The following is a 14,845-nucleotide window of genomic DNA, read 5'->3' as shown; positions in this document are numbered from 1 at the left end:
CCAATGTATGGGACAGAAGTAGCACAAACTAAAAGTGTTAAACCGGGGTGTGTGTGTGTGTGTGTGTGTGTGTGTGCTGAAGAGTAGCATAAATCAAATGCAGTGATAAGAAAACAAACCATGTACAAAAACAATTTTATCCAAAATAACATTTTGCTCACACAGCTTATGCAATGACTATTCTGTTTAATGATGCACTTAAAACTCACCCACAATCTTCAAACAATTTTCCTGGTCAGGGAATCCATGGAATGTTATCATCAGGCATTCATATTTGAAGTATATCATATAATGTTTAGCAAATTCAAATAACATTAAATACTAGCAGGAAACATACAAAAAAAAAAAACAAGACTACCATATCTTTTTAAGGTTTGTTTTATTTGATAATGAAACATAACATTTCCTTCCAAATGAGGACATACAAGACACATTTTTGAATGTGATCATTAGTTATAATCTAGAACTAAGAAAGATTATTAAACAACAAATAACCATAATTTACAAAACTATATATAATACGTACATATATATGTATGTATATATGTACATATATGTAAAAACAGAATGAGAGAAACATTCAGAGCTTGGCTTTAGGCAGCAGTTGTGCAGTAACAGTGCACACTTCATTTTTAAAAGGAAGACCTCTCACTCAAAATATTCAAGATCTCATTTTTCAAACAGAACAGCAAGGCAAAGCAACTAAAGTAGGAAATTCCATCCAGAGAAGGCACAGCTCCTTTCCACACTACTGATTGGTATTCCCTAATCTTACTTCTTTCTCCTATTTTATATTTGGTTCCCGGCATATTTATGAAGTTTCTCCCCTGCTCTGCTCCCAGGATGTACCCCTCACCATCTTGCCTCTCTGGTCATCTTTTCCTGGTTACATAAGATATCTATCACAGCTCTTGCTCTCAATTCCTCCACTCCTCTGTTTCAGTTTGTCAATTGCCATTGTCACCCTCCCAGTACCTCTACTTCCAAAACTGTTTTCATATCCTCCCCTTTCTTCTCTTCTTGGAAGTTGATTCCTTTTCTTAAAATCACTACAGTGAAGCAGTGTTTCCTGAATATTTGCTATGGCTGCAGCACACCACAGACTGATGTGCTTCAGATATTTAGTTGTGTACCAAAATGATACAGAACTGTGATTCTTATGTAACATGTTTACTCCTGAATGCCATCACCTTCCTTTTTAAAGGCATTTTTAACCATCTCCTCTAATGTCTGAAGAATATTTTAAGGACAGGCACCTTTGTTCCTAGCCTTTTCTCTTATTTTCCTGTCTTGCAGGTCTCTATCCTTATTTATTTTATCCATTTCTGTCTTCATCAAGATGCACTGTCACCTGACAAGCTGTCACTCACAAGTGCAACTGGATGACCCCCCCAACTCCCACCCTCCAAAAAAAAAAAACTCAGTCAAAAGGAACCAAAAATCTTGTAGTTTGATGCACTTACAAAGCACAGAAAATGGAGACAACAGTCATCTCCACCAGCATTCTTTTGAAACAAACAGCCATGCAAAGAAACAAATGCCCAGCACACTATAACTGGAAACTAAGTCAACAATCTGTAAAATTGTTTCACATTTTAATAAGAATAAATCACTTACAGTCATGCTTTCATTTTTTATTCAGCTTTTTATATAGATATATGAATGTATTTATAAAAGACCATACAATCATCACAAGCATGGGTATCCTGAAAACTGTAAAAGCAACAGATATCCCCCCTCTGCATCCTCTCCCAAGATCAGAACTGGAATGCCCCTATTATAAGCAGATGGGGATAGACATGTCTGCTTTTTCAGTTTCTTAAGGTCACTCTACAAATTAGGCAGACTTTGGGAGCTACAGCCAAGTAAATGAACTTGTGTCACTTTCTGAGACCAAGACCAGAAATAGCACATTAGAGATGAGTTTTAACATGCTGACGGGTCTCTGGACACCCCCTTCCACCATGCGTCTGCAAAGAGGAACAGCCCAAGCGATATCAGCAGATATAGCACAGATGAGGTATTACGGCTTAGGCCCAAGCTGCATGCTAAATCTCCCAGCAGGAGCTACTGGGGACTACAGTTTAACTAGCAGGGCAAACCCTGCAGTCCACCACTTTGATTTCACAAATATGTCTCACCTATCATATTATCAAATGAATATAGCAGCTGTTTCCATGTCCCTGTACATACATGCACACACACACGTGTGCACCCACGTACACACACACACATCGCAAGGGCAACTATGGAACAGAAAATAATTAAATTATCAGTTCAAAATTCTCATGCAAAAATGTGGGTAAAATGGCTAATAAAGTTAGATTTTTTTTAAATCTTGGCAATAGTATTATTACTATAGTTATTCCACTGCAGATATTACCTATCTTCATATACTACAGTTGAACATGTATTCAAGGCATGGATCCCTTCAATGAACATCCTACAGCTTGTGAAAAGCTATAATTCTGCAGTGACATGCTCAAGCAGTGTCCCACTGTTACGGTGATGTTCCATCATTAATTATTTGTTCTCTAGAGTCCAGTCTCTCAAGTGTGTTAATGCTGCAGAATTTCAGACCTTCCACTCTCTGTATTTAATACTTTTACCCCTCCCCATGTGCACAAACCTTATGGCACTGTAAATCTCTGACACTTTCTATTGCTTAGGTAAACATAAGCAAGGATGCAAACTACTACATACATCATCTTCTAATTTTTACACACTCATTTTTTTTTTTTTTTTTTTTTTGCTGGGCACTGTAGCTGTAGTCAACATAACAAAACTAAAAAACACTACAGCGATAAATTAAAATCTGCTTTTCCACACAGTTCCATAGTACTCATTTCTCTTCACCCCTTAAGGAAGTTCCATGTATATCCTGCTTGCTTTCACTTTTCTTGTCAGAAAAAATATTAGAAACAGTAAAATGATGTGATGATCATTTACCAGATTTTAAGAACAACTTTCTGTGTTCTGACCAAAATAGAAGAAACTTAAAAATGTTTTTTGACTTCTGTTGCTGCTTAGTCCAAAGTTACAACAAAATACTTAGTCCAACAAACCTAAAGCACTTAAGTTAAAGTTATTGGGTACAAAGGGCTGTTTTTTTCTGAGCAGAAAAGTATAACTCAGCACAAGAACACATTACAAGCTTCAAAGCACACCCCTTTCTTGCTGTTAAGACTTAAAATCAGCAATCTGAATTCAGGCATATGCTGCCCAACAAAGTCAAAACGTAGTCAAATGTACAACTGTTCTATAGATCAGGAAGCTTGGTCTTTCACACAAGACATTACCAAGTAATAACATCTGTGCAGAGTAGGTGATCTGCTCAGCAAACAATTGCTAATTTCAGTGGTATAGGAAACACAAACACATATAAGGACTTTTCTATTGTTTTCATGTACTGACAATTTCATTTGAAGTTCATTGCATTTTCTTGGAGAAAGTACAAAAAATCCAGTGATTTTAAATGTATCCATTAACTATTCCTATTCAGAGTGTATTCATGAGAAATCTAAGAACCACTGCTGATGTGGGAGTCCCAACAGTGTGTATGTGCCTGTCAAAGACTTAATTGTAATCCCTCAACACATTTCTTATCTTAAAAAAAAATGAAACATTCTTTTACCTTCCATCGACATTACACTAGCACTATATGTACTGAAACCAAAGCTGGAAGTTTATGGAAAAGGTCAACAGTACCAGAAGGCACAACTCAAGCTCAGTGGGGCACTTATAATTTGGCTCCAACTAAAAGAAGTGGTTCTGAGAAAAGCCTTACTGGAAATGGCTGGGGGCTAGTGGTACTGCTGCCTGCACTTTAGGAGTTCAGTTTATTTGTACATTCAAAAATATGAGTGGAGTTTATAATGACTATGTGAAAAGAAAATGTCTTCTAATTCACAACTGAAATTAAAAGTGCATTTTTAAATTTGTGCTTCAGCTTCAAAAGTCCCACTTACCCCCCAAAACAACAGACTAGCCACAATGGTTCAATAACTCTGTTTCTTTTGTATGTCAAGTCTCTATCCTTCACCCTTATCAAAAAGCTCATGTGGTGGCTACACATTGATAGAAATATTGAAAGAGTCAGGTCTCTGAGTTATGGATCTCTCAAAAATTACTTGCAATGCCAAACTATTAAGATGGAACTTTGGTATGCAAAAGAAAAAAAAATGCAGTGAGGCACCATTTGATGTGAAAACCTTTGTTACACAAACAACAACCAAATGTCTTTAACACTTAAATATAAGCTTTCCCTTTGCTGTCGAAACTCTCACCATCAATGGTGGCTTTCAGAGGGAAAAGTATGAGAGAAAATGTGTATTTGAGGAAATAAAACAAAAGTTTTCTACTAAATTTAGCATTACTTATAAAAGACTAGTGTCCGGTTAATATACTAAAGGATGGACAGAAAAAAAAATATTCTCTCAACTTTTACTGAAGAAACACTACCTAAAATGACTGATTGTGGAAGTTAATTATGGGTGTTCGATTTCTCAAAATAACAATTACATCAAAAATATTAAGTCTTCACAGCAAGTCTGTAAAAAAAAGACCAGCTAGACTCCAATCATAAAAATCATGTGATTAAATCAGGTGATCATAACTTCCCCAAGTTCCTTCTTTTACAGTCATTTCTGCAGCCATGTGCTGGGGTGCCAGCTATGTGCCATGTGGAAGCTCTGTTTCGGACTCCTAACAAAATCCATTTCATATCAGCTCGTGACTGAGTTTGACTCTCCCAACAAAAAGACCATACAAGAATCATCATTTATAAACAGCAGCAGCTTTGCAGATTTTCACAAAGGCTACAGGTGTGATCTTGACTTTAAAGAATAATTTCCTAAACATTTACACACCCCCCCCCCCTTTTACAGGAACAGCCATAAAGGAACATTCATAATAAAAACAGAAAGATTTAATGTACAAAATGGTAAACAGCTTTCACTACTCAGTTTGAACTGTCACTACTGAAATGTCCATGCTTTGGCAAACAGGTTTGTTTTAACCTCTACAGACTTACGCCATCAAACGTGAGCTATACAGAGAACAAACAGTATACAGTAGCCACTGATCGAAGTTGTACATTTTGTTTAAAATACCTGTACATCTCAAGACAGCTGAATGAAACACCAGAATGATTGGGCTTAATTCATTTTTTTGTCACAAACGTGAAATATTTTAACTTTTTTTTCAAAAACTCAGCCACCGGAGGAAATGACAAGTGCATGCGGACACATGTGCGTCACCGCTGGTTCCGCGGGGCGCGGCTCAGATCAAACTCCCGATTCTCTGATTCGGGGATAAAACTGGACATGTCTTTCAACTCTGAAATAATAAAAGTGAAATAAAGAAATATTACTCCTTGGATCCACTTTTTATACAGTCTTTCATCAATTCCTGTACAACTCTTCTACCATTTATTTAATTCTGCAACTCTGCCAGCAGACTACTGAGTTTACTGTTGCTATGCCCAATCTCACAGTTATGTTGCTTTTTCAGTTTCTTACCCCCAAGTTACTGTTTACTGCAGCTTTGTACATGAGAGACATGAGTATTTTCACCACATTAGTTGACCTTTGAGATTGTTCCCTGCAATTTGTCAAAAACTTGGGCATTTGCTTTCAGACCCATAAGTCTCACTAGTCTTCTATGTAAAGCCATGGAAAGAATTATCATTGAGATGATCACGAGAGATATAGTAAACCTCCAGACACTGGACCCAAAACAGTTTGGTTTTGTCAAGGGCAGATCATGCCTACTCAACCTGGTGGACTTCTTTGAGAAGGTCATCAAAGCAATGGATGAGGGCAAAGTCATTCACGCTGCCTACCTTGACCTGGCCAAGGCATTTGACACAATACCCTACACTGGTATTGTTGACAAACTCAACAGGTAAGTAACGTACAAATCTATATGTCACCTGATGGATAGCCAACTGGCTCACAGACAGGACCCAGGATGTTAGAATTGGGGAGTCCACCGCTACAAAGAGGCCAGTCACAAGTGGAGTCCCTCAGGGATCAGTCCTAGGAACACTCCATTTTGGCATTTACTTTTCAGACGTCAAGGCCAATGCCAGTGGTCTCTGGCTGACTAAATTTGCAGATGATTACAAATTAGGACCGGTCATTGAATCTCACACTGACACAAATGTTCTCCAGGAGGGGCTGACACAGACAAACAACTGGTGTCAGAGCCATGGACTAAAACTAAATGCCAAGAAATGCATAACAGTATCCTTTGGGAAGTCATCCATCCCTGGTAACTTTCATATTGACAACACACTCCTAAGAGTTGATCCAGTAGTCAGGGATGATAGTAATTTAGCCTTTGATCATTACGTGTCTACAGTGGTGAGGAAATCATTCTATTTTGCGCAGCTTATAAACAAAGGTATTGCAACTAAGTCAAAGGAAGTCATTGTTCTACTGTATTCACCATTCATTAGACCTATCATCACCATTCATTAGACCTATCATTGAGTACAGTGCCCCCTTTGGCATGTACCTAACCAGGCATATCCAACAACTGGAACGTCCACAGAGGTTCCTCACAAAAAGAATAAAGGACGCAAGTTATATGTCCTATGCAGACCATCTCAAGGCCCTATCTTTGTATTCTGTCTCCTACATTCTTTTGAGGGGAGATCAATGCCTGGCATACAGGGCATTGTCAGACCCCACTCTGATGGACCTCCTGCATAGCCACATAACAAACAGCACCAGAATTACCTGTTCTTAAGACTTAAACCTTACCTGTGATATAAATAGGACTTGCTGGAGAGATAGGTCTGTATCCCAGAGACTACCCAGTTTATGGAACAGGCTCCCCATCCATGTGAAACAGAGTTCCTCCCTAACCCAATTCAAGTGCAACTTAGACAACTGGATAGGAAACCAGAAATTCATCCCTGGTTTGGCACCTATGTCTTTAATGGACAGAGGTAACATGTATATAGTTCATCTCCCAGGCCCATGCTTACACTTATCAAAGGTATCAGAATTTTTCAGAGAATTGGGATGCATGGCTATGGCTTAAAAAGGCCCTTGTGTTTGTTATCCTAGTAAACACCTATGAACCTTATTCAGAACTTTCAAGATCTTCTGGCCTTACACTTGTAGAGGATTCTTTACTTTGACCAGGGCATATTATCACTGCTGCAGTTTAGGAGAAGTATATACATCATATGTCCCTAGCTGCAGAATTCTACTTGCAAGGGAACACAATGACTACAATGAAATAAAAGTAATGGTTGCTTTACAAACCTTCTACCGCAACTTTAGGATGCAGCTTAGACAGCGAAACAATAGGAGGACAGAGTGCAGGAATAAAACACCCACTGCAGGGGATATGCTTGAAGATCATCTGATTTGGTATGGTATGTCTTACTTTTAAGGGCCTTTGGCAGGTACAAAGGATATACACATCTGTCCCACCTTTATACCCTGTAAACTTTGCTGAGAAAAAACTGTAATAGGCTATAGATAGCCAGTGTAGAGAATATGTCCTCTTATTCTGAAGCTCAAAAAAAAAAAAAAAAAGCTGGGAGGTAAACAGATTCCTTGTACTCACCTCTAGTCTGCTCATCCTGAAAACTGGAAAAATATATGTATGTGTGTGTCTATGTGTGTGCAAACGGAATGAAAAAATGGCAAAGTGACAATTCATAAACCATCCTTTGTGGTCTATGCATAATATCAAATGTCAAATGTGACTATCTGTGCATAAGATCCCAAAACTCCAAAATGCATAGACCCAAAGAGACTTTCACCAGAAACAGCATCTTTCAAAACAGAAACTTAATGTGCTGAGCCAGATAGTTCCAAGGATAGCTAAGAAGGGATGTCAGTCATGAAATTAACATCTCATGGAGATGACTGGTTCTTCATGTAGATCTGCAAAAAATATATATTTTTCAAAAAAATTTGAATTATGTCACTTTGTGAGACCAAGACCAGAAATAGCACACTAGATATGATCTTTAACATGCTGAGAGGTCTCTGGACACCCCCCTTCCACCATGCTTCTGCAAAGAGGAACAGTGCAAGCAATATCAGCAGATACGGCACAGATGAGGTATAAAGGATTAGGCTCAAGCTATCCTTCCTTTCAAAACACCAAGGAAAGCTTAAACATGGAGCTTGGTGGTGGAAAAAATTGGGGAGCAAGTCAAAAAGTGTCTGAAGAAGAGCAGACAAATCTGAAGACTGACAGGCTAAAGGGGAAATATCTTTTAAGTCCAAATGGAGAACCTTGTCCTTCTGGACGCATAGGTAGGCCTTATTAGAAAGATTCCTGACAGCTTCCAAGACTTCAGATGTTTCTCCAGAAAGTATGGTAGGTGGATCAGCAGTATTACACAAACTATGCTCTCAGATGGCACTACCACAGAAACCAAGCTCTCAGGTGCAGGTGGTCAACTTTATGTGGTGCTAGAACTCCCAGAACTCATGCAATAATCATCCCTGCAGAGGCCACAAAACTGAGGACCCAAAATCATGTTTATATGGGCTAGCAACAAGCAATGATAATGAGTTCTGCCATTAGAGTGTGGAATTTTTCAAAGGAAGGCAAAGGATCAAAAGAAGTGAAAAAAGAAGATACAAGAACAATTTCTCTCAGCTTACAAAGAAGACATACACCACTCATTTCACCTACCTGGCTAAAGGAAACAAAATCAGGGTAGCCCTGGGGCTTGCTAAATTATAAGCAGGTTGATTTCTGGAGTGCTCTGTTTCCAGAAGACTAGCTAATCACTATGCTGGATCAGACAAAGATCCAGGCCAGTGATCGAGTTATGGTTGAAACCATTTACTAGATTGCATGAGTCCTCTGGAATCCAAAAAGATATGACAGCTGGTGGCCTAGTCCCACACATTAATAACCTCTCTTCAAAGAAAAGAGTGGCAACTGTGTCCCACATGCACAGATGACACCACTGTCTGACTGACCAACCTCATCAATAGAGTTTTTGAATTAAGAAACATTTCCAAAGCCTTAAGGATCAACAGAACCACTCTCTGCTCTAAAAGAAAGATGTGAAGAATACTCTTCACTGAACTTCACAAATATGAATTGGGGTATACTCAAAGTGGGTTTCTCTCCACGTCAGTGGCATCTCTAAAGTTAGTAACTGTCTCACAAAAAGAAGAAACCCTGGCTCAACATTGTGAGTCAACACACATCACTCTTATGAATGGAAGAAATCTGACGCAAGTAGTACATCTAAGAGGAAATGGTGACATTGCAGTCACTGGATATGTACATTCTACTACAGGATAAATGGTTCTAGTTCATGTGTCTGAATGCTCATTTGCCTGAAACTCAAATGCTCTTACTCATTTGCCTGAAAACTTATTTTTACTGAAAAGCATCTCCACAACAAATATACCATATAAAACTTATTGCAGGTGGACAAGCACCCCTGCATCCAAAGATTCCCCCAATCCCCTTACTTTTATATACTAACTCTATGGTCAAACAACCAGAAAGACAAGACAAACTCCACACATAGTTAATCAGTGCCGGAGCACAAACACAAACATCTACACATCTGGGGGTACAACAAAATGCTAATCATTGCAATCTGCGCATACTCTGCTAGACTCACATCCCTTATAACTCCTATGATGAAAAATTACACCATCATACACATTCTATGGGCTTTGACACTTTCCAGACAGATAGGTTTTGAGTATTTGGGTTTCAAGTAAATGAGTATACATGCAAATGAACTAGAACCAGATAAACACATGAAGATAGGCCAAAGACAGTGTGAAATGTCACTGCCAAGTGTTCTACAACAGTAAGGAAAGACAGGGTTGGACATTTATGTGCTTTCCACAGACCTTGTACTTTCACTACTTTGGAAACTGTTCCCCATGCCAGGTTTGAAGTATCTGTAGAAGAGCAGCTGTAATAGAAAATAAGAGACCTGGATTGCAAGAGATCTGTTCTACCTACCAGAAAATCTCCCTTCTTTCAAATCTCAACACAGAGATCTGAAAAGATAAAGGGTGGACATGCTAAGTTCAGACTGACTTGAGGTACCACTGTATCTTTCTCATGTGGTATCTGGCCAAAGGAAGCATAAAAATCACTGATGCCATGTATCCCAAAATCCTGCAAAATTCCCTTGCAAACTTCTGGCTTTGAGTAGAGAAACTCAGGAAAAACTTTTGCAGCATCTCAACCTTGTCTGAAGGCAGAAAGGCACTTCCTAGGGCATAATCGATCAGACATTTCAGGAATACAGTTCTGTGAGAAGGGATAAGACAAGATCTTTGTATGCTGATTTGAAAACCTAGACTGAGTAAACGATTCTGAAGTGTTGCTAAACACTTTTGACAAATGGAGAAAGATTCTGTAAAGATAAGACAATCATCCAAATATGGAAATATGTGAATGCCTTGAAATCTGCACTAAGCAATTACTGGAGCTGTTATGGGACAAGACCAGCTTATTAAAATGTATATTAATTTCAGTTTATTAATGATGCTGTAATATGATTGTTAAAAAGCAAATATAATTTGTATGCAGGTCTGGGAAAAATGCAGCTTCATAAGCCACAGTATTGCTGTCTTTTAAACTGTATTCTTTTAGTATGTAATAAAAGAGAATAGTACGTGTTGCAGTTACTACAAACGGAATTTGTTAGTCTGACTCCTCCAGTCTAGGAGTACATTGTTGCTAGGGCAGGTTTGAAACGTCCAAGGTCAGAAACAAGACCCCTTGGAAGCAGGTGGATCATGTACAGAAAGGTGTTCAAGTGAAATCTGAGGTGAAAATCATGAGGGATGAGGACATTTGCAAAGTTTTCTATAGGACACAGTCACTGTAATGTAATGAAATTGCATGAGCACTTTGATAAGAAAATGTATAAAAATACAGTTTTGGTATATAAAGTGAGAATGCTTCATCAAGAGCTATGAAGACCAACTCCCAGCGCTGTAAGAATAAAACTTCTGTTTGCACATCCTGAATTGTTGTTCCTGTCTAAAGGCATATAAGGTAAATTCTTAATGTTATTTATTTATGACTATAACAGAGCCAAATACTTTGTAAATATCATTGGTGTGGTGGAAAGTACAAAACATAGGTCAAAAATGTAAACAGATTAGCAATGGGAATGTTATCAGACAAATCCTTTAAGTATAGCTCTACCATGAATGTTAGAGAAGGGAGCAGAGGGAAAAGGGAATGAAAGGAAAGCATTTTGAACTTTGGAATCTTGACAAAAAGACATGGAAAGGAATGGTTAAGCACAGGCCTTCAGAATCATTCATTCATTGGTACCAGAAAAAATCTTGAATAAAAGCCTTTCCCCATTTGGCAAGGGTCACTGGTTACATTACTCCCTGGGCAAGCATCTGATGCAGAATGGGAAGAAGCAATGACACTTGGCTCATGGGACACCCTGAAAGAGGGGAAGGAATTCCTATTGCCAAGTGTATCCCTTCTGAATTACATTTAAAACCCATGTGTTTGTCACAAGTTGGTACACAAGGGAAGATGAATCCTCAGGAATATGGAGAGGTTATCAGGGTGGAAAGGGGGGACCTAAACAGACAAAAAGTCATGCTGACTGGGAGGACTGTCCTTCATTTTTAGAGGCTTTTCCTTTTTGGGAGCAGGGCCTCCTTGCCATTTACTTTTTAAACTAATGTTTAACAGCTTCTTGCTTCTTAAACTGGTTATTGAAAAGGAAGTTGAGGAGAAAAGATAGAGTTGAAATAATTCAGTCAAATTTTGAATCAATTTACTCCTTTCATCATACTTCTTGAAGACCTCAGCTGAAGAAGAGACAAAAAGAACTTTTAGTAAAGAATTAAAAATTTCAGTTTTAACATCTTCAGGAAAGTTCTGAGAATGAAGCAAGACAAGCTTATCATTACCGACTCAGAAGCAGCAGCTTTGAGGAAGAATCAGAGCGGCATCATAAGCACACAGTAAAACATGCATACTAAAAAGAGAAGCAGATGTTACTGAAGCATTCAATGATCTTTTTACCACAGAAAGAAGGAAGGTTAATAACTAACTTTTGCATGTTCTCAAAAAAAAAGTATACACTTTAACACATGAGCTTTACAGCTTAAATTCCTGTAAGATAAACTAGTAGAAGAATAAACTTTCTTCCCCAACTTGTCAAAACACTGTAGACACTTGACCCTACTGTGTTTGGTTTACTCAAATGCAGGTCATGCCTACTTAACCTGGTGGACTTCTTTGAGAAGGTCACTAAAGCTATGGACAAGGGCAAAACAGTACACACTGCCTACCTCAACCTGGCCAAGAGGAACTGGACACAAGTACCTCATTCTGGCACTACAGATAAACTTACAAAATTAGGCATAAACCTGCATGTCACCTGATGGATAGCCAGCTGGCTCACTGACAGGATACAAGAAGTTAGGATAGGGGATTTGTCTTGACAAAGATGCCAGTCACTAATGGAGTCTCATAGGGATCAGTGCTGGGGCCTCTCCTTTTTAGTATCTACTCCTCTGAAGTCAAGGCAAACATCAAGGGCCTCTGGCAGACTATGTTTGGAGGTGACTGCAAACTAGGTATGTTCACTGAATCCCCTAAAGGCACAGACACCCTTTAGGAGGGCCTGACACAGACAAACAACTCGTGTCACAACCATGGACTAAAACTCAATATGAGAAATACATAATACTACCCTTTGAAAGACAGCCATCCCTGAAAATCACCACATTGATAATGCACCCCTAAAAGTAAAGAGAATGGTCAGGAATCTGGGAATACATATTGGCAGTAAGCTGAACTTTGACCATCATGTGTTTACTGTTGTGAGAAAATAATTCTATGTTGCACAACTTTTATGTAAGGGCATGGCATCCAGGTCCAAGGAAGTCATTATTCCACTCTACTCAACTGTCATCAGACCAATCACTGAGTACACACCCTTCAGCATGTACCTAGCCAGGCACTTGAAATAGCTTGAAAGACCACAGAGGTTCCTCATAAATAGAATTCAGGAAGTAAACAAGTCCTATGTGGACGGTCTCAAAGTGTTGTCCTTGTACTCAGCCTACAGACTGCTGGCCAGTGATCTTTGCCTAGTCTGCAAGGCATTCTCTAATCTCACACTGATGGATTTGTTGCACATCTGCAAAACAAATAGTTTCAGAAATACCCATTCTAAGGACCTAAACCTAATCTGCAACATAAACAGGACATGCAGGAGGAATAGGTCTCTGCATTAAAGATTACCCCTTCTCTGGGACAGGCTTCCCCCAGATATGTGAGGCAAGGCTCATCCTTAACCATATTCAAATGTAACCTAAACCAATGGATAGAAAATCACAAATTTTACCCTGGTTTGCCACCTACGTCCCTAATGGACAGAGTCAGACTGAGTACACTTAATGTATACATGCCTATATTACTACTTTAAAATTCTTTGGGGTGTTGACACTGTCAGCAATATTTTGCTAAATTTGGGGTAAGCCTGCTAAGTTTAAAATGCATCTTGGGCTGATAGCCTAGTAACCACCTATGAATCTATAAAACTTCCTCTTTCTTGTCAGATTGAATGTGGATAGCAGCAGTAATCTGTTTAGCAGAGGCAGTTTTAGATAGAGAAACTACTGCTGGATCTGTATAGGGTTGGAAAACAAATACTTATGAGCTGAGGTACCCTGTATGACCTATCAGACTTCCTACGGGTAGGATGTTGACTACAGGCAAACTAGATGCAGTGAGAAAAACATTCTCTAAAGCAGTCAAAACAGGAAGAACAGCTACAGATTTAGGTGCAGCCAACTGTTAACAAATAATAATACATGTTCTGTGCAATTGCAGCTTCATTCTGCTTCCACTGACAAATCTCTTTCATCTTAGATAAAAGTCTCACAAAAAGATAAATCTTCAAAAGGGAAATATGAAGCCATACTTTTTTCATAAACAGACTGTCCAGATTGAGAAGAAATTCCAGAAATACAACCACCCCCATGCAAAGTCTGCTTTTCTGAATGCAAATCCAAGTCAGAAAGAGAGGGAACTATTTTTCTTTTCTTGCCTGAATAAGTGTCAGACAAAGATAAGACAGTAATGAGCTCCTTTGCAAATCCAAGCAAATATTTCCTGTCCATGGAAAGAGAAACAGGAAAAGGTAATATTTTCTCATTGTGTAACCTTTCCTGGGAAACTCCCTGGAAGATGATCGACCCATAAAAGCCATACTCATCCCAGACTGAGATTCCTTATCCTGGCTGAGTGAAGAAACTTCATATGGCTCTTACCCAGAGACCAACACGAGTGGTTCTCCCTTGCCCACCAATGGCATCTCCTACAGCTGCAGAGGACTTGCTATCGACTGGTCCATGGTGGGAGTGCCTAGGCCACAAGGTGAGCAGTCTAAGGAGCCAAGATTGTCCTCAGCAGTCACCCATCAGCAGATAAGGTGCAACATGAACAAACCTAACCCCCAAAGACTCCCTAACAACTTTCTTTTTGTAGACAGGGTAAGATAAAACCACAGAGGCCAGTAGCTGCTCCAAAGCCTAGCCAAGAAAAGGGACCTTGAATGCAGATAGAGGAGACTGGATTAGTAAGTAAAAGAAAAAGTAGAAAAGAAGTGGTACTGAGGTACGTAAGCCACTGACACTCCCCCACAAGCAGAATATCCTGCTCCAAATACACAAACCTACAAACCTGTAGGAAAAGTCGGTCAAAAAACAGAATTTTTCTTTTGACACAAAAAATTCACATACGCATTTACAGTCATATTCTCTTAGAAATGCAACATTTTAATCAGAAAAAAACATTTTCCTCAGTCCAAGCAATACTGTCTGGGTGATGTGTGAAC

General features: G+C 39.0%; 1 protein-coding gene across 12 annotated transcripts in view; it reads right to left on the bottom strand.

The window, feature by feature from the left end:
• Positions 1 to 362: 362 nt before the first annotated feature.
• The window catches only part of CAMK2B (calcium/calmodulin dependent protein kinase II beta), a 3,372,251-nt gene continuing 3,357,768 nt past the window's right edge, over positions 363 to 14,845 (bottom strand). For all 12 annotated transcript variants that reach the window (XM_044084245.1, XM_044084244.1, XM_044084249.1 and 9 more), the window contains one exon: positions 363 to 5,337. The gene's annotated coding sequence lies outside the window, so the exon portion shown is untranslated. The remainder of the gene's footprint in view (positions 5,338 to 14,845) is intronic.

The sequence above is a fragment of the Protopterus annectens genome, chromosome 9.part0 (assembly GCF_019279795.1).
Source record: "Protopterus annectens isolate FY-2018-M chromosome 9.part0, PAN1.0, whole genome shotgun sequence".
Lineage (NCBI taxonomy): Eukaryota > Metazoa > Chordata > Ceratodontiformes > Protopteridae > Protopterus > Protopterus annectens.
The sequence above is the reverse complement of the archived record's forward strand: the minus strand, read 5'-3'. Positions and strand labels throughout refer to the sequence as shown.